This window comes from Nannobrachium achirus, assembly GCF_963921795.1.
Source record: "Nannobrachium achirus genome assembly, chromosome: 20".
NCBI lineage: Eukaryota > Metazoa > Chordata > Actinopteri > Myctophiformes > Myctophidae > Nannobrachium > Nannobrachium achirus.
Genome location: NC_137827.1, coordinates 19930799 through 19950599, shown reverse-complemented (window position 1 = coordinate 19950599; position 19801 = coordinate 19930799).

Sequence of the window (19801 nt, the reverse complement as noted above, 5' to 3'; positions counted from 1 at the left end):
CTATAAATTGGCACGACTGTTTGATTGATAACTGAATCGGTCTCACATGAACCGGTTCAGCTTTGTCAGGCAAACACTCTTCCAACTACTGGATGAATTAATTGGATTAATCAAGTTTAATCCAAGTTAATTTGTTTTAAATACTTATTCACTTTGGTCATCGACGCTTGAAAAATATTTTTTTTTGCCAAACCTATCAATAGGTCTAATGGTTTACGGTTTACGCCCTTTGTGTTTCATCAGTTATCAAGGACAATTATTTTAATTAAGTTTCAAATTTCATTGAAAATTGAAAAGATTGAAATTTAAATGTCACTTTCTGGATGAAATACAAGGGTGTTCTTTATTACTTGAAGAAGAATGATGAAAGCCTAGAGCAAACACTTAAAACCTACTAGGTTTATTTAATATCAAGTTCCCAAACTAGGATATTTGGTCTGACTACAAGTCAGACATTTTTGGCATATTCTCTAACCTCGGAGACCTATAGAAATTATATAGCTGACACGGTTGATTGATTGATCACTGATTTGGGCTCTTTCATGCTCCAGTTTAGTCAATCAAACAAACAATCGTTCCAGCCAATAAAGACAAATTGGATTAACCTATTGTAATCCGGTTTAGTGTATTAATTACTTCATTATCTCGGTCACCGTGGTTTGAAAATATCTTTGTCAAATCCTACAATTACGCCAATCAATTGTTTTTATTTCTTTTATCCTTCATTTATCTATTAAGGACACTTTGTGTCCGCATACTGTCAGATCAGCCAGTCGTTTTCATTTCGTCTGGACCATCTGACGAACAACTCTTTAGCCATAACTCAGAAGGAACTCATCTCTCTCGCTCATTTGTCCAACTTCCATCAAAACACGCACGCTTGGCTGTGCATGAGTTTTGACAAACACTGGACCTACAGTACATCTTTGCTATTTGATTACCTGTTTTAAAACTTTTCCCCGTCAGGCCAAGGCACCTCCCTGACTCCAGTCATAAACAACACTACAGAAGAGAGACAATAAAACTGTCTCTCCAGTCCTGCGTCCTTTGCAGCAGGCCTGTAAGTTTATGACAGTGAGGGCTATATGGTCTGCTTGCATGCTGAGCATTGTCCAGCCATTTGCACTAGATTTGTTTTAACAGTGAGTAATCTACATAGCAAACACACTGTAGTGAGTTTGTTCCATCAGTTAGCTAGAAGCAGTATTTCATTTTCTTTAAGCGTCTGACCAACCAGTGTTCTGCCGAACACTAGTAAGCGATCATTAGTTCTGAGTTTGTAGTTCTTTTCCCCAAAACTGTACCTTGCATTTTGTGTGTTTCCGAACTTAGGTTTCTATAAATTCTATCTGACACGCTTGAGTGATTGATTAACTGGATGGGACTCTTCCATTGAGTCCAGTCTAGTCTGTTCAGTCGAACAACCGTCCCAGTCAAAGGAGGATTAAAATTGGATTAGCCTATTTTAACCCAGTTTAATCTATTCTATTAATTAATAGTTCCGTTCACGAACTTTGGAGACACCTATCTTGCTATTGGGTCATTAGTAAGCTCCTTTCCTTTGCGTCATCCAGTATTGAGAACAATTATTTTAATTAAGATCTAAATTTCCATTGAATTCTTTAGATTTTTCTTTTTGAGGAAAAAAATAAAGAATTTTTACTTAAAGCCCTGCTAGTCATATCAATTATTAATTTAATTTATGAGACTAACTGAGGGATTTTTATCTAAACCCATAATTTACAGAACTTATTTCACAAGTTTCCATCGTGGGAAACGGCTGTTAAATTTGAGTTCACGTGCTGGATGAACCTAGGGGAACTGTTGTGTTATTAGTGTGGAAAAGGAATATAAACCCAAAACAACGCTTGGAGCAAAACATATTTATTTTAAATATCAGGGTTCGATTTATTTCTCCCTGATATTCCAGCTGTAGTCAGTCAAACTAACACCATCTTGTACTCATGGAGGTTTTTGTCTCGATGATCAAGTCCTTAGCGACGACTGCTAACTTTAACGGTCCACCCATTTTGGGGCCTTACTCCAGGACGGTTCTCCAGGTTCTAAAAAAACTGGCTTGCCAGGGTTTTAAGACGGAGCGTCCGAGGCCCAGCAACAAGCTTGAATTGTTTGCTTTACAACTCATAGCGAAAGGTGATATAACTTTTCAAGAGAGACAGAGCGATCCTGATCGAGAGAGGAGAAGATGCCGCAGGCCCTCCTCTCACAATCACAACTGCTTTTCCTTGCCTGACGGCGAGGTCTCTCGTGACTGTAGTCTAAGCCCGTTCCACGAACTGAGTCTCAGTGACGGAAGTACGAACGAGGCCAATTTACTTCGGTCGGGAAGCTTGTCAACCCGTCCTACGACACGGGAAAGCCCTTTGCCTAGTGATAAAAGCCTAATTCAATCCCTTGATATTGGACAACTGTCCATGCTTTCTGCAACAGCTTTGTTGTCAGAGCTTGCTGCCAAAGTTAATGACCCTAAATCTCAGCAGGTAACAGATAAGTGTCCCTTGAAAGAGGTTCTGTGTCTCTCCGGAGACGACACTGCGTTTGAAACGCTCAGCAATCAAGCCCAGATGGCCGCTCACAGCCCAGGAGCTGAGAACCGCGAAAATGTGCCACCAGTACAGGACACACCATCATGCACAGAACACATTCTGTGCACTGATTACAATGCATGCACTCTTAAAGTGATTGACAGGTACAGATGCATACACATCACAGCTGTTACAGCCTCGTTAATAGCACAAACCAGTGGTTTGTCACTCGCAACGCAATGCGAATGGGCCCACGAGTCGCTGTTGGACAGAGCAGCTGACAGTAGTGTGATGTCTCAAAGTTTGTTTCTTGACCTGCAATACCGGGCACAGCGTGCCCACCTAGAGGGCAACGGGTTGTATCAATCCCCCAGTGTTCGGCCTTATACTAAGGCTAGTACTCAGATGGTTCATACCTTCTCGTGTCCTTTTCAGATGAGACACAGGGCTGCAATCCGTCGAATGTATGCATCTGAAATGGAATACCTCCCACTTCTCTTGGGCTATGTCCTGTTACTACTGCAACTACTATCTGTAATTGCCTTCTCAGAGGAGGATTTCACCCTCTCTACTGAAAAACCTGCGCAGGATTCGTTAAATCTAACTTACTTTGTGGAGTGTGACGCTCTGACGTGGAAACACCCACCCGTAGTCAAGCCAATGCCACCGTTGAACGGGGGGGATGTCCTCCAACGACAACAAACTCTTGTGTGCCCCTTTCTCCAGGGCCTCCTCGCAGACACTGCGTGTAACAGCGTGACTGAAACCCCAGCAGACGCTGGGGCAAACAATGTCACCCAAGAGGACCGGATTTTGAAAGACAACACGTGCACAGACTCGCCTACGGTGTGTGGTGACATCTGTTCATACAACAAACCTCCTCGCCAAGCGAAGGTAGAATTGGTATGGATAGATAACACGCCGGCGAGACCTTTGTGTTTCAAACTTGTTGCAGTGATTTCCAGCATACTGATCGCTCTTTGGTGCGCTTCCACGCACGGCAATAAGGGAGTAATGTTTTGCACCGACTCAAACTACGCCCGTCTCGACTATACTTGTCACTTGCCCAACGGGCGCAACAACGGTTTTCAAACAGCCGAGTTAAAACCCGTCAAGCATAAGGAGTTGGTTCTTGCCCGCGATCACAATGTGAACACGCAAGATATGCAGGTATACTGGAAAAAGGTCAGAGAACACTCGAACCTTCTGGGACCTGCCAAAGTCTTCAATGACGGGACAAGTGCCTTTATTAGAGCAGGGGCGGTCAGCAACTCAGCATGGGACTTCGTCCCTGAAGTCCTTCTTTCTGATCCCACCCTTTCCGTCTGCGTTGTCTTAGCCTCGTCGATGGCTCAAAGTGTTACACTCGCAACACAACGTGACCCGGTCGTCTGTGAGACGAAACAGCTCCCGCGTAGAGCTCGCAAGCCCCACGTGCCCTCTGCGGACACTAGGCAGACCCAAACGTTAGCCAAAGTCCCGCGAAAGAGCGTGTATAGGAAACTATCCCTGCCGGCGAAGTTACAACATGAAGTAACCCACGAAGCGCTGTTGGACACGACAGCGGACATTAGTGTGATGTCACAGAGTTTGTTCCTTGACCTGCAACACCGGGCACAAAGTGCCAACCGTGAAATGCACATGTTGTCTCACCCCATTCAACCGTACGCTATGACTGGTACTCAAATGCATCAGGCCTTATTGTGTCTCATTCAGGTAGGGCACATGGCTGTGAAACACCTGATATATGTGTCTGAACCTATACTCAACCTTTCAGAGGGGGGTTTCGCCCTAACCGCTAGCTTACTCAGGCCAAATCCTGTGGATTTGACTGACTTTGTTAAGTGTGTTTCTCTAAAGGGAGGACGTCGACACATGGTCGAGACAGTACCTACGTTGGACAGGGAGGTCTCCCTCCAACGACTACAGGCTGACACCGATACCCCTGCCAGGGCTAGGGCGACCGATCTCGCCACGGAATATGTTGTTTTGAAACCCACCCAATATGTCTGTCTGTTCACAAACCCTGACGTTAGTTCTCTGCAGACCCCACCCCTTTTGGTAAGGCGCCTTGTGTCAACGCTCATCTATTTGAGTGTGCTGCTGCTGCCTATTCTGCTCTGCGTTTGCTACGCAGTAGCCGCACAGGGGGGGTCCACGACTCACTGTAGGACATCGACGCCTTGCAAAAAGGGGGGTTTGGTTGGTCATTCAAACCACAGCGGTAATTTCAAAATGATAGCTCAACCCAATAAAGCACATGTAGTATTGTTGCGCATTCACTGTGCATTAAGTTGCATTAGGTTTGCCCCACCTGGGCAATACTAAGTGTGCCCTGTTCTCTTTATGTTTTTTTCCTGCAATAGGAAGAATACCATAAATCTGTTTGCTCCCATGATAATTAGTAAGCGGGGTCTGGATCTGATCCATCCAGACCCGAGCCAAAATGTTCATAGAAGCAAATCCCACGGGATTGTAGTTAGAATCTAGTCGGTTTGCTGATCACAGACTTCCTAGACCACTATTTACAAAACCACCTCTCATTGATATGCTTGTGTGCTTGTGTTTTTCCCTAATCCACCATGGGACAATCTTATACCTGTTCATTTCTGACGCAAAATACTCAGAACCAGATGCCCTCCCTTGACAAACTCAAGGTCAAGGGAGTGAGCTCCACTGATATTTGTACTTAGAAAGCAGGCTCGGATCACAAATAACCAAGTACAGAACGTATACTCAGACGGTCAAACCCAATCAAAACTTTAAATCTTAACAAAATATATGACAATATCCTTAACAGGCCGCAACGGAGGTGGCCAGCAGTTAAACTACTAATATTTGCTAAGGCATTTAGGACGAAGAGAATTATAATGACAAACACATTTAAAGAACAATATCGATAAGCATGATTGCCTTCCCAGGAAAGTGGGAATGACCTCCACCTATGTACTGTATGATTGCAACTTTTTGTTTTGTTTTTGTTTTTATCTAATATTTCCATTTTTTTTATATGCTTTTTGAAACATAGATAGGAACCTTTAGCTCCCAATAATAAAATCATAGACTATGTAATGCCTGATACCTATCTCTCTCTCCGGAGAAACCTGTTGAATGTACACACCTTTTCCACAGGCATTTCGAGTATAGTTTTGTTTATGATTTTGGTTTGATTATTTTATCTTGTTTTTGTTTTTCCTGTCTTTCCTGTCTTGATCCTATTTCTAAGGGCCCCATACTATTAGGCCCATTTCACTGGGTGATACAAAAGCCTCCTTATGTGAACTACGTGTTACCGTATTACTGTTATCCATGTTCAGGGGTTTTACTTTATGTTCTATGATTTATGGTTTTCATTTCATGAATTGTTAATCCATGATGTAGAACTATCTTTTTCCAGTTGTACCCAGTGATGCTAGATCAGTTAGTGAAGATCAATAAAAGTTGCCATCTGACATGTGTAAATATTACTGCCATCTGTGTCCTATATACTGCTCTCATCTTTGTTTTGTCATCCAAAGGTCGTGACTTCAACCTTCCGTTTTGTCGGACTTCGATGACAAAAAGGGGGGATCTGTAGCCTGAACGCTAGATATGGACACGACAAATTCATAACTCATATTCAACCAAATGGACCCTTTGTGTTAGGACCGGTTGAATGTACCCTTCTTCCCCCAAAAAAGATATTGACTCTCTACTCCATGGTGTCACCCAACACCACATTCCAAAGTGCCAGTATAGTGTTTTATTACCCTGCCGATCAAGATAAGGGGCATCCTGCCAGGGTCTCTTCTCTTCATGTGCACACAGTATTGAGCCTCTCAGACCACATGTAGAAGATCATGAATCATGGAATGCGGCGAATTAAAGCTTAATGAAATAACATTCCATAACATGAACATATGTGTTGTATTCTAACACGATGTACATCAACTATGCATTGATTTTAACATGTACGAATATGTATTTCTTTGGTTATTTAACTTTTTAAACCATCTGCCCTCTGAACGATATAAAACAATGATGCTTGATACCTCTACATGTCTAAAATAATGATGATTACAAATATCTGGTCAAATGTAGGAAAATCTCGTTCCTTAGAAGTTAACAGGAAAAAGTTAATTTCACTCCATCTAAGAAAGGGGGTCTGCCGAAAAGACTGTGCCTCAACCCCACCCATTCCGGGCTTAGGAACAAGCCCCGCCTACTCACTTTATAAGTGACTTCCTGGTTTTCCCTCTCTCTCTTGCAAAAACATCACTGAACAGAAAACAACAGGACAGTAGGGCTAAAGACCACTCACCCACCGGGGGCTGTCATGCCCCGGTGATCACATCTCTCTCTCTTGGAAAAAATCACTGACCATTACAGAACAGCAGGCCCTGAGACTATTTCAGCTGGCCGGGGACGGCTGTCCCCCCGGCTAACCAAAGCTCTCTTCCAAAAAAACAAGCTCTTGAACAAGGACACCAGGACAGCAGGGAAGACACGTTCTCTTCCTGTCCCGCTCGCAAATACACCAGGGGACACATGTTCTCTGGTTCTACCTTTCTCTGAAAGACTCCTGTGCCATACAGGAGGGACTCACAATTCTTGCATGCTTTTGACCAACGCATAACAGAGTGGACGCCTGGCCTCTGGCCTCTCCACAGAGGGCCACAGCGGCTCTCTCTCTGTCCCTTCATCAGAGGCAAGGTATCCAGAACCGCGATTGGAGCATGCGCGCTCTCGCCGACTTCAGCAACGACATATCTCAACAAATATAGGGTGGATTTCCAGTATCCCCTGTACTTTCTCCTCCAGCCAGAGGGTGGTGTGTGGAGCTGCTCCTCCTCTCCAGCAACGAAGACACCAGACCAGCAGACCGGGAGACTTCCTGTTTCTCCTCTCCTGCCCTGAAGGGGGGTGCACGCATCACTTCCTGGGCAATCCAAGATGGCGGCTGCCGCATGGAGACAGCATGGCTGGCCGACGCCCAACGCATGCTAGGCAGCTAGCAACCAGCTAGCCACCAGCCCTTTCCTCCTTTTTCCTTTCTTCAGACACGTGACGAAAGCAGGCAAGGCAAAGTTTTTACATGTGTCAATGGCAACTAAGATAGAGTAGGGTTAGATATTGAATGATATTGAATGTTTAATGATCTTCTATTATTTCATTTCTTTCATTTCTTTTCTTTTGGTGATTGTTTGATAAAAATGTTTTTGGGGAAAGCTTTGCAAAACTGATCAATGTACAGTATAGTCTGCCATCTATTTTGTACAGTTTGACAGGTTTTAAAATACTATGCCTACTACTTCCCTAGGAACCCATTTATCTATCTTTTGCTTGAAGAATCAGACATAGTTATGCTAGTCTGAATGTACATTTTATGATTTTTATAATAAATCACTTTTTCATATTTTAACCTTAAGTGTGGACATTGACATTCTTTCTGTGTGTTTTGAATCAATGTGATTGGTACTGGAATCTTAAATGCTTAGGCATTCTATTAAAAGGTAATTTGTCATTTTTAGTAAATATTCATATTTTACAGTATGTATGCACAGTAATGAACATTTATTGCAACTCTGCCAAGAACTCACGCTTGTAAACAATAGCGTGATAGAAAAATTATGTTTCATAATTATTTTATGAAATATTATTTTTAATATTACGATATATATTAATACTGTATCCATATTCAGTATTCATATGTGCACTACAACTGTGTGGTGGCCCAGTCCATCCCTGCACAGTCTACTGTGTGCAGTGTATGGTGCCCCAGTCTGGCCCTGCACCGCCTACTGTGTGGTGCCCCAGTCCGGCCCTGCACCGCCTACTGTGTGGTGCCCCAGTCCGGCCCTGCACCGCCTACAGGCCAATATTAGGGGAAAGTTCTTAAACATTTTGTGATTATGAGAAGTAGAGACACATCTGAAGGTGGAAAAGTAGATGGTCAGTAAGGCAGATGCATTATTCATTTTTGTATTATGTTATTTAGACAATTGAAAACTGCTGAACGTGGAGTTACAGATGGACACACACAAACAGACACGCACTTGTGGTACGCATTCTGATTAGGTAGTGAGATAACGCAGAAACTGCGTGGGCTCTGTGAAAACACGCAAATATTATGTACAGTAGAAACACATCCCTCTTCAGACAGACTTTCGATTCAGCTCAAGCCCACAAACAGTAGGCCTAATATAAATGGTAAGACAGATTTCATTTCCCAGAGCAATCCACTGTGAAATTAAAAAGGTATAAAAAAAAATTGTAAATACATGCAATAAAAACTGTGTAAAGTTGAAATTTGAATGAAAATTCTAGCTCAAAGAATGTGGAAGTAGTAGGATGCCCCAAAAAAGTGGCGGAATAAATAAATATAAATTGAGAACTATTGTGTGCTCGCTAAAGCAATCGAGCACACACATTACAAAAGATTGCAATCTGTCGAGGTGCTAACTTGCCTTGCTATGGCCTACTATCGTCTTCTGGTGCCACTAAATCTGCCATTCATTTTCCCCAGATATTTACACAAATGTTTATATCTATTTTAAGCCTAGAATCAAGACATCCAGGATCCTGGATGGCTTGATACATACCCTTTATTTATAGCGGTTTCCTTTTTTCACAGAATCAAAGGTTTTATGGTCATGATTCACCAGGATCCTGGATGGCTTGATTACCAGACGTAAAATAATTGATATAAATATTTTAGTAAATGGGAAAAATGTATGGCCGGTTTTTGAGTGGCACCAGAAAACTACACCCACTGCTATCCATAGTGAATTGAGATGTTGTGAGGTGAGATTTAATAATAGCACTCCCAACTTCTTCAGCAACTTCTTCAGAACAAGATGTTCAGTATGAAAGGAGTTAACAAGAAGAATGATAGTTAGCATTCTTCTTTTTTTAAAGTGGTTTTCTGATTAGTGTTTTTCTCTTCCTGCTTAATGACATCGCATTGGGACAGCTTAGGTAACCGGTAACGTGTAACATGTAATTAATGTAAATGTAAAAAAAAAAAAAGAAAAAAAACTTTTACTCAAAGAGTAGTTTTTAAATAGGATACACTTTACTCTTACTTTTGAGTAATTTCCTGGACTAGTAGGGGAGAGTGGGATAAACTGAGACACCAGGTGAACTGAGACACCCCCTGGATCTAGGCATTGAAACACATTTGTGGTCATGTGACCATTATATTTTCAAGACCCTTGAATTTTCCCCTTGCCATGAAGGAGAGGACCTGATAGTGCTGTTGAAAACAAAAATATGTTTTTTGCATGTAAAAGTAAATGTTCTTGCTGTCAACATAATCAGCTGTTGTGTCACAGCAAATTTAATCGGAGACAACATTTTATATCATACACGTTGATGAACTACCAACTTATACATCCATGTGATAGATGCTAGCTGAAGATTACCCTTTCCAAAAATGTGGCTATGGCATGGGGTAAAGTGAGACAATTGCTTCGGGGTGAGACAGTATCTCACATTACCCCAACATGATAGACCAGGAGAAAGCTGTACAAACTTGATTAAAGGGTTTACCAAACTTCTCTCAATTGATTCCTATGTATTTTTCCCTGTAGAATCTGCAAAGTATATTGTTGTATTGTGCATAATTAATGCGATAATTAGCATATTTGACTAATTCAGAGCCTCTGTTCACCTCTTCATCCAGGACTTTGTGTCAGGTGAGTGGGTTTTACTGTGGGCAGTAGAACCACTCAGGTGGAGGCTGGTAGCATTCTAGACATTAGTGGCTTCTGAGACTTCCCAGCACAACACACACGCACGCACGCATACACACACAAATGCACACAGGCAGGCAGGCAGGCAGGCAGGCAGGCAGGCACAACTGTTCCAGAAATGGACCTGGGAGTACCGATAGGGGAGGTCTTTGCCTGGGTGACACCAGAAACCCAAAGGTTACCAGAAACCCACAGTATTGCTTTTTTTATTATTGTATTTATTTATTTATATTTTAATGGCAAGTACACCATTTCTGTCTCCATACTGCTGACTGCTGTGAACTTTGAAAATGAAAAATTAAATCTATATCAAATAAAGAAGGAAGCTGCTTATTCTCCCTTCAAAGACCCACCACACACAATCAAATGTTTTTTTCTAGCGTTGTGTTGTGTTATTTGAAATAAGATGAATAAAACACAATAACCTTTTTAGCGTTAGTGCACAATTATTTTCAGAGTGACAGTATAGACTAAAGACTGCTGGCTTTGAAGAGAGTGAGGACAGGAGGAGATCAGATTCTACCAGCCAAACTAGTTTTATTTTTGGCAAGGAAGCTAATAGGTTTTCATTAAGGACAGGTATTCCGTTGATGAGAAAGGCTTGGAACATTATTGTGATTCCATTCTAGTTAAGTAATTGAACATTGGAGGAAGAAACTTGAACACTGATTAAAATGACTGTCATGTCATGGCATGGAATGCAATGTCACACCGCTGGGTAAGATGAACCACCCCCTTTATCTTTAAAACTATACATGTGAGTTGACATTTGACCTTAAAATAAGAACACAAACATCATTTCCACCTGGCTGTGGAGTTGACAGACACATGGGCAAAGTGGAAAGCATATTTCTACCCCAAAAAGTGTTTTTTTGCTGGTCGAAGTACATTTTTTACTTTTGTGGTATGATGGTTTTTATGTTAAAGCAAATGTACCCAGGTCTAAACTTATATATCATGCATGTTGGTGATATCCCAATGTATAAAACTATGTGAAGCTAGCCAGGTTTTGTCAAAATGGTGGCCATGGGGCAAGATGAACCATATGCCTTGGGGTAAGTTGAACTATGTGAATCACCATTCATATTTTTTATTAGGTCTTTTCTACTCAAATTATGCTGAATAATCTTTCATTTTGATGAATACACTAATTTAAGAGAAGTTTTTAATATTATATTAATAATTGCAAATATTAAAAGGTTCTGAATAACAAACTTTATTTAATTGTTTTTAATAGTTTTTCTTACAGTTTAAATAACTGTAAGAAAGGAAATAAGACCTTTGCAAAAGGGAAATGTGTTATTAAAATATTTCTGATAAGTAAATACATTCTTTTGTTCAAGTTTAAACTATTAAAGCTTAGAATATCACGTGGGTCAACTTACCCCTTTACCTGGATCAACTTACCCCTCACCTGGGGCAAGTTGAACCACATGACCAATTTTTTTTAATAAGTCATATTTTTATGGTCCTTTGTCATAGACACTTAATTATAATGTCAAATGATAGCAGACATAGGGTTCGGGTTAGGGTTAGGGTTAGGGTTAGGGTTAAATATTTTTCATTTTCCCAAATAATTATTAAAAATTAATGAAAAAAGTTATCGAAAAAACACGGCCTGCTCACGTATTAGGAGGGTAGTATGAGTCACCAGAAAAAACAACGGGTGTTTTTAATGAATCTATCATTGTTAAAATGGAGTTTGAAGTTACAATGGGTGTGTATGTGGAGAGGGCCTGGGCGTGTCGGGCCTGGTAACATTTACATCAAATATCTAAATATTGAATCAAGCAAATTAAAAACTGTTCAGGGTGTTCATAAAAGCCTGATTAGACGATAAAATGACTTTGAAAGTGTAATATCCCTTTAACATATGATTTAGGCTACAATGACATGCTGAATGTAGGCGTGTCAGGTTACAATCACAAGGGCAGACATATACAGAGATCTCCATATATGGGTATAAATGGGACACAGCAAGACAAATTGTAAAGCGGTTAGTGCGACGAAGGTCGCATATACCCTGAAAAACCTTGTCGCTTGTCTGTCTCTACAGGAAGTGATGTCAGTGTGATGTCACATGTTTTTCAGTACAGGAAGTGATGTCACGTGACATCACTTTTATGCCCATATATGAGTAATTCTGTACCACATCACTGTGACTCACTGTCACTCTGTGCCACATCACTGCTCTGAAGTTTATTGCATGGCAAAGCGAAAGTTGATCACAGTGATGTGGTACAGAATGACTCATATATGGGCATAAAAGGGATGTCACGTGACATTGTACAGAAAATGGAGGCCGAAAATGAGAATGTTAGGGTACCCCCTTATGCCCATATATGGAGATCCACAGGCATGAAACCAAGGCCCTACGTTTTATGCCCATATATGGAGATTCCTATATTGTCAATATTAAGGACATTATTAAGGATATTATGTTATCAATATTAAGGACATATATGGGAATGCCCATATTTGGTAATGTCCATATATGGGCATGTTTTGACATGACATAACATAACTATCATGAAGGGGTCTCCGTATATGAGTAACTGGTCCCATATACATCACTGGCCAGATGGCCAAGAATTGGCGGGTCGCATGTCACTCTGAGGTCGCAAGTCACCCTGATGTGTCTTACTAGTATTATACTATGTCATCACACTGTCATCCTCACAACTGTGTAACTGGCCTTTAAATAACGTCACCTCATTTTTTATTTTGTCGTTTTCAGTGTGTCTACATTATGTGCTATGAGCTAACCCTGGATAGTTCCTGTTGTTGGTGAAACTGTTTCTGTGGTCTTGGTGAGTACAATGTTTCACTGGACGGTACACTTGACAGAAGAGCCAAAGGTCGGCCATCCTGCTGCTGTCGCAGTAGGACACAAGGTGTACTGCTTTCGAGGGATGAAAACATCGCTAATCACTAATCAGGTTGAGGTGCATATCTTCAACACAGCGTCGTTACGCTGGAAGAAGTTGCCCCCGGTGACAACTAGAAGAGAAAAATATAGTCACTCCTCGAGTCTCTGGGGCCACACAGCTGTGCTTATAGGAGATACCATTTACATCTGGGGTGGGTTTGATGGATACGACAACAAGCTCTATGCATTTGATGCCAACGCCCACAGCTGGTTCATGCCCAGGGTTTCTGGAATAGTCCCAGAGGCAAGTTGGGGCCACTCAGCCTGTGATGTGGGGAAGGTCATGTATATCTATGGAGGATACAACGTCTTTCGTGACAATACTAATAACATCCACAAGTTGGACACCGCTACAATGGTCTGGTCTTTAATTAACACCAAAGGAACTCCAGGGCCTCTTTCAGTATATCACTCTGCCACCATCATCGGAACAAAGATGTTTGTATTTGGGGGCAATGGGGACATGAACAAATGCAACAACTTAGGAGTGTTTGACACAGAGACAAACTGCTGGCTGAGCACACCTTCCTCACCATCTCTTCCAGAAAGTCGCTCCTTTAATTCAGCCTTTGCCTACAATGGAGAGCTGTACATATTTGGTGGCATCTTGGGGGCCCCCAACGAAACCAAGATGATGAATGATCTGTGGAAATACAACCCAGAGACTTCCTGGAGGAGGATTGGGCCCAACGGGAAAGGCCCGTTTCCAATGTGCTCCACGCGCTGTTGCATTGTGGGATGTCATGTAATCATCTTTGGAGACAACAGATGGATAAATAATACTGATGACTTGTTCATCTTAGATTTGAATCCAAGGCTGAAGATGCTATGCAAGCTAGCAGTTATTCAATACGGTCTTGAGCAGTCAGAACTTCCACATGACATCAGATGGGAACTGGCAGCCATGACTAAAAAACACTAGCCTGGCATGGCCATATAAATAACAAGGAGCAAGTTGGCATTTTGGCACCTAGACAGAGTGCCAACTTACCCACCCATATACATACAGACAGCACCAAACAGCACCAATCACAGTACTTGCACACTCTGCTGGCGCACAAGTAGGCCATACGTGGCCACGAGTGCACAAGGCACAAGTTGGCACCTCGACAGAGTGCAGTCTAGTTAGTCTGGAATATATGTGTGGAACCTACATTTCCAAGGGGCTAATAAAACAAATGCCTCTGGTGACAAACCCACCCCATATTTGCATATTGGTTCCTGATTGGTGCCCCACAACATCAGGGGCAGTGAAATCCAATCACAAATGAGCGGGCTAGACTAATTTGCCCAGGACTACTTCTATCGGGAACGGTGATCCTGGAAGGAGCTAAGCTCCAACATCTGTCTTTGTCTGGGCCCTGAAGTGTGGCCTACATCTGGCCTACATCTTGGCACAAAGCACTCAAAGTTTGTTGTACGTCCATGCAGGGTCACATTGGCCAAGCTTCACAGGACACTTAATGAAAGTTTGCATTGGCACATTTGTCTGGTTTCCAGGCTAAAAAAAACTAAAACACAAGAAAGGTTCACATGCTCAGTGGAGCACACATCTCCGCCAGGACATGAGTCATGTTTGACATATCAATGACTTATAACTCCATATTTGGCAATTGTTTCTGACAGATTCAACCAACATTGACTAGAAATACTGTTCCTACGAAACAGTGTGGGCTCGCATGTAACACCATGTATGGGCACAAGGATCTACCCAATGGGCGCATCTCATTGGCTAAGGGCCCAGCCTTTATACTGTCGGTACAAAGGCAGTGTCTTACGTCATTTTGACGAGAACTTGACTGATAGATTACGTCATTTTGAGGAGAACTTGACAGATAGATAAATAATGAAAATAACAAACGTGTGCACGCTTTTAGCGAGCCCACAATTATGTAAAAAAATGTATAATACATAACACATTCGGGGGGGAAACATGTGTGTACTAGGGGGGGGTACTTCTTTGGTCTACCAGCAAGCAGCATGCACAAAAAAAGGAATAAAGACAAAGAATAATGGTAGAGTTCTCAACTGGCCTGAAAATTAAGGCCTGTCCCTAACTGGGCCGGCCCAAGAAACGACAACGAGGCGTTGTGAGCATGTAGATCGGCTATTTTCAGAGAGAGAGAGAAAGAGAGAGAGAGAGAAACTGAGGCCTGGCCCATCCTGACTAATTAGCATACATCCTATCCTATGGCCAGACCACTAGGGATATTTTGGGCCAAATCCTTGGTGATTTTGAGTGCCCATGCGCTGGCCATCACCTGACGGACACAATTGCTTGGCCTCTCCAAGTATAGTAAGATAAAAGTAAGACTATATTAAAAGTATTAACAAGAGCCTAAATTACTAGTTACGACACTGGATCCATTTGGAATGCCATGGTTCTTTTTCCCCCCCCCATTTCCTGAAGAGAAACATCTTTGGACATACACGGCTTCTGCCCGACAGCGACCATGTGAAATGTCTACTCTTGAGCAGGGACGTGCTGGCCATTGGGAAAAACGGGACAACTCCCGAACGGCCGGTTCATTCCCGGCCAGTCCAGGCCGGCCATTAGGAAAAAAAAAAAAAAAAAATGTCGGCTTTCGTTCCATTTTGGGGGCTGGGCGGCCAACAAAGTAAATCGTCACTGTCGGGCAGAAACCTTACCGGTATATCTCCAAGTTTCAAATGTATGCATTTTTTCGCAAAGCAAAGCCCTGCTTCATCATATAAGGCTCTTGCACAAAAGTAGTGAAAACAGCAGATCTACAAGCACACAACACCTCGCGGTGCGAGGCGTTGTGTGCTTGTAGATCGGCTGTTTTCACTAGTTTAATTCATTTTTAAAATGATAAATACAAAACAAACGGAAATGGCAAATCTTTGAGTGGCAGCAGCGCTATAGAGAGAGATCTCTCTCTATAGCACGCAATGAGGGCCTCTCCAACTCTTTTTCCCGGGCTGAATCAGGGGCCCAGCACGTCCCTGACTGTGTGTGTGTGATATGAGTTTTAACCCCCCCGTCCCGTCCCGTCACACTGCATGCTGCTAGACGTCCTGCAGGGCCCTGACGGCTGCTGAGACTTAATAGGCCTGTTGTGTCGGTTTCCCTACGACAGCGTTTCTCAAACTTTCCAATTTCAAGGTCTCCCCTTAACTCTGACAGAGTACGAATGGAACCAAATGAACCCTGACAGGGTTCATTTGGTTCCATTTGTACACTGTCAGAGTTACAGACTCGTATGGGTCAATTTAAAATCCCCCCTAAAGGAACCCACTGAGTCCCTGGAATCCACTGTCCTATGACACCGAGACACAACTCTGTTGTTTTGAATTGCAAGGCGCGCGAGTGCGCACCCACGCGAGCACCCACGCGAGCGCACCCACAGACACGCACGCACGCGCGCGCACACACACACACTAATAGTAAACCACCCCAAACTACTCAATCTTGTCCTATGTCTATTTCTCAAATATCACTACTTGTGTGTACATGTGGCCCTCACAAATACACGCATGCACGCACGCACGCACGCACGCACGCACACACACACACACACACACACACACACACACACACACACACACACACACACACACACACACACACACACACAGGTTATTAGGCTGTGCTGATGAGTTAGGTGTACAGTAGCCTTTAGCGCTCGGCAGACAACAGAGGTATAGAAGCACGAGCCATAAATATGATGGTTCGGCAAGGAGTAAAAAGGGACTGTAATAAATCCTTCAGCCAAGGGAGAGGGAGAGGAGTGAGAGAGGTCTATAAAAACCTCCCTTCCATTAAAAGCGCTCGGCTGTCATGACTCTCTCTTTTGTATTTTGTACTGTGACTGATTTGAACGTCAACCATCTTGCCGTTATTGCTCTTTTCGTTGAGAACAAAGGTGATCCGGTCGATTATTTAGGGGCTAGGGCGCAACGATTTGGTTGAAGCCTCTGAAATATAAGCCTCTGGTGACTTTGTCGGATGACTTAGACTAGACATAGGAAACCTTCATGTCCTCTGGGAGACAATTTGTGGCAGCTAGAGCACAAAGTCATTGGCTATAGACAATTTAAAAAAAACACATTAAAAACTAAAAGCAGTACTCCAAAATCATCTTAAAAAATGATCATCACAGACCAGTAGTGAGGGAAAGTTAGCCGAGTGGTGGACCAATCTGGGAACTAAATGCTTTCCAATAGCTTCCTCCACAAATGTGTTCATAAAGGTGTCTACTATCACCTCTGAACTTTGTCAAACCCAACTCCCTTGACAAACTTTGTGGGGGCCAATCAAAGTTGGGGGTGTCCCGAGGGCCTGGGATTAAAGGGGGACATTTTTTGAATGGCCAATATGAGCGTATGAGGTGTGTAATTAGGGTGTTTGTTTACGAATCTCCAGTCAGCACTCCACTCCTATGGGTGTCACAGAATCACTCTCTTAAACTCCTGTAGGCTAATTCTCATTGGCCGAAGGGTTTGTCCGTCAAAAGACGTACCCGCTCAGAGGCGGGCCCCTATAAATTCCCCCCGGATGTTCCCCCTCTTTCGCTTTCTGCTTCAACGGACTTTGTTTCACTCACTCGCTCCAACGAAGTATTCAGCAATTAAGAAAAGAAATAAGAAGTTTTACAGTACTCTATCGTTACTCAAGGATTCGTCTCGTCTGCACTGACTTTGGCAAGTAAGGTCGAGCCACCCAGTTTCGAGACTTATTCCATATTCTCTGTGTTTCTCTGTATTTTTCTCTGTTAGCCTAGCTCGCTAGCTACGTTAGCTTGTTTACGCTCGCAGCCTCGTGTTAGCGTTCTCTTTGTTAGCTTGTTAGCTTGTTTAGCAGCTATGGCTACGGCTAGCTCCACGCACGCCGACCGTGCATGCGCCACTCCGAGATGCCCCTTTCTCCTGGAGTCAGCTGACATGCACCAGAAGTGTGTTCGCTGCAGGACTTGGGCCCACGCCGCCGACAGCCTGTTGCCCGATCCGGAATGCAGCGACTGCCACCGCACTCCGGTGCTGGTTAGGCAGCGACACGCCGCGCAAGCGGCTAGTCTATTCAACATTATGGCCGAGTTCCGCCCCGGCCCCTCTTCAGGGACCGCGGAACCTTCAACCTCATCTCCCGGCCCCTCTTCAGGGTACCGGAGGATGCAGGCCTCGTCTTCTCCTCCTCCCTCCACCCGGCGCCGCCGCTCTCCCTCCCCGGCCCTCTCCTACTCTAGCGGGGGCAGCGGTGGCTCGGGCCTGGCCTTCACCCAGAGCCTCTTCAGACGCTGGTCAGACGAGGAATTCGATGACGACGAGGAGTATGATTCGGAGGTCGTCGAGTGTGAAGAAGTCGACGCTCCTCAAGTGGAACCGATGGACACACAGACGGTGGATCCGGAGATCATCATCTCTGTCCCCGAAGGTGATTCCCCCCTGTCCATCTTCCCTTCTGTTGCCGCCGTTGCTGGGGCTGCCGCCCCCGGCTCAACAGACGCCCCCCCGCCAGCGGGGGCTCCAGAGCAGGGACTACAGGAAGGCTCCGCTTCCTCCCCAAACACCTCTGGTCAACCGCCTGTCCCCTCGGTCTCCATTGAGGGACAGGCTCCCCCCCCCCTCCTCCCTAGAGGGGGGCACTGGGTCTGATGCGGTCTTCACTGCCTCTCAGACCTCCTCTCAGAGCTCCATGGGACCCGCTCCTGCCTCCTCCGGTGCCATCCCAAGACCCAGCAGCACGAGCTCTCCATCCCAGGCCCCCCCTATTCTTCCGGAGGCCTGGGCTGTTCTGGAGAGGGCCACCCGCTACCTGGACCTGCCTGTAGCCTTCGCTCCACAGGCAGAGAAGGCCAAGGTGCACCGCCTGGGGAAGGTGACACCTACAGGTCCATCGGCCACTCTGCTAGGGATCTCAACGTCACCGGCCTCCTGGGAGCCTACATCCAGAAGCAGGTACAGAATGCTGCCAGCTTCCTCCCCCCTGCTGTTTCCACAGAACTCCTGGCCTCTGTGGACCACATGATCGACGCAAACTTCCATGCCATAGCCTGGGCGGGTCGTGCCATGGACCTCATCATGCAGCAGCAGGCCCTCCGGTGGCTCACTCCTGTCACCCCGGTCAAGGACTTTGAGGAGAGAGAGGAGCTCCTCAAGCTCCCCAGCTCCCCCAGAGAGATCCTGGCGGACGGGTACCAGGTCTTCCAGAGGCAGGCTGCAGCCCGCAAGGAGACCCTGGAGATGGTGCAGGATCTGATGCCCCCTCCTGCCAACCCAGTCCCAGCTAGAGGCTTCTACGCCAAGGCCGCCTCCAAGCCACGAGCTCCTCGCCCCCACAGTGGCAACAGGGGCTCTAAGACCTCAGCCTCCTCCGGTTCCAGGTCCTCCTCCAAGTCGGGCCGCCGTCATCCCAGCCAGGAGCCGCCCAACCAAAGGCCCAGGGAGGAAAACCCTCAGCGTCCACCATACCGCTCCACGAGGGGCCGAGGGAGGCCTCAGCGGAAGTGACTCTCTGGGGAGGGGAAAGCAGGGGTCATTAATAAGTTCGTTTTATTCAAAACCTGTAACTCTGCCTCCTGCTGGTTCTGTCGGTCCAAGTACTCACAAGAAACTGACAGTAAAAATGTGTG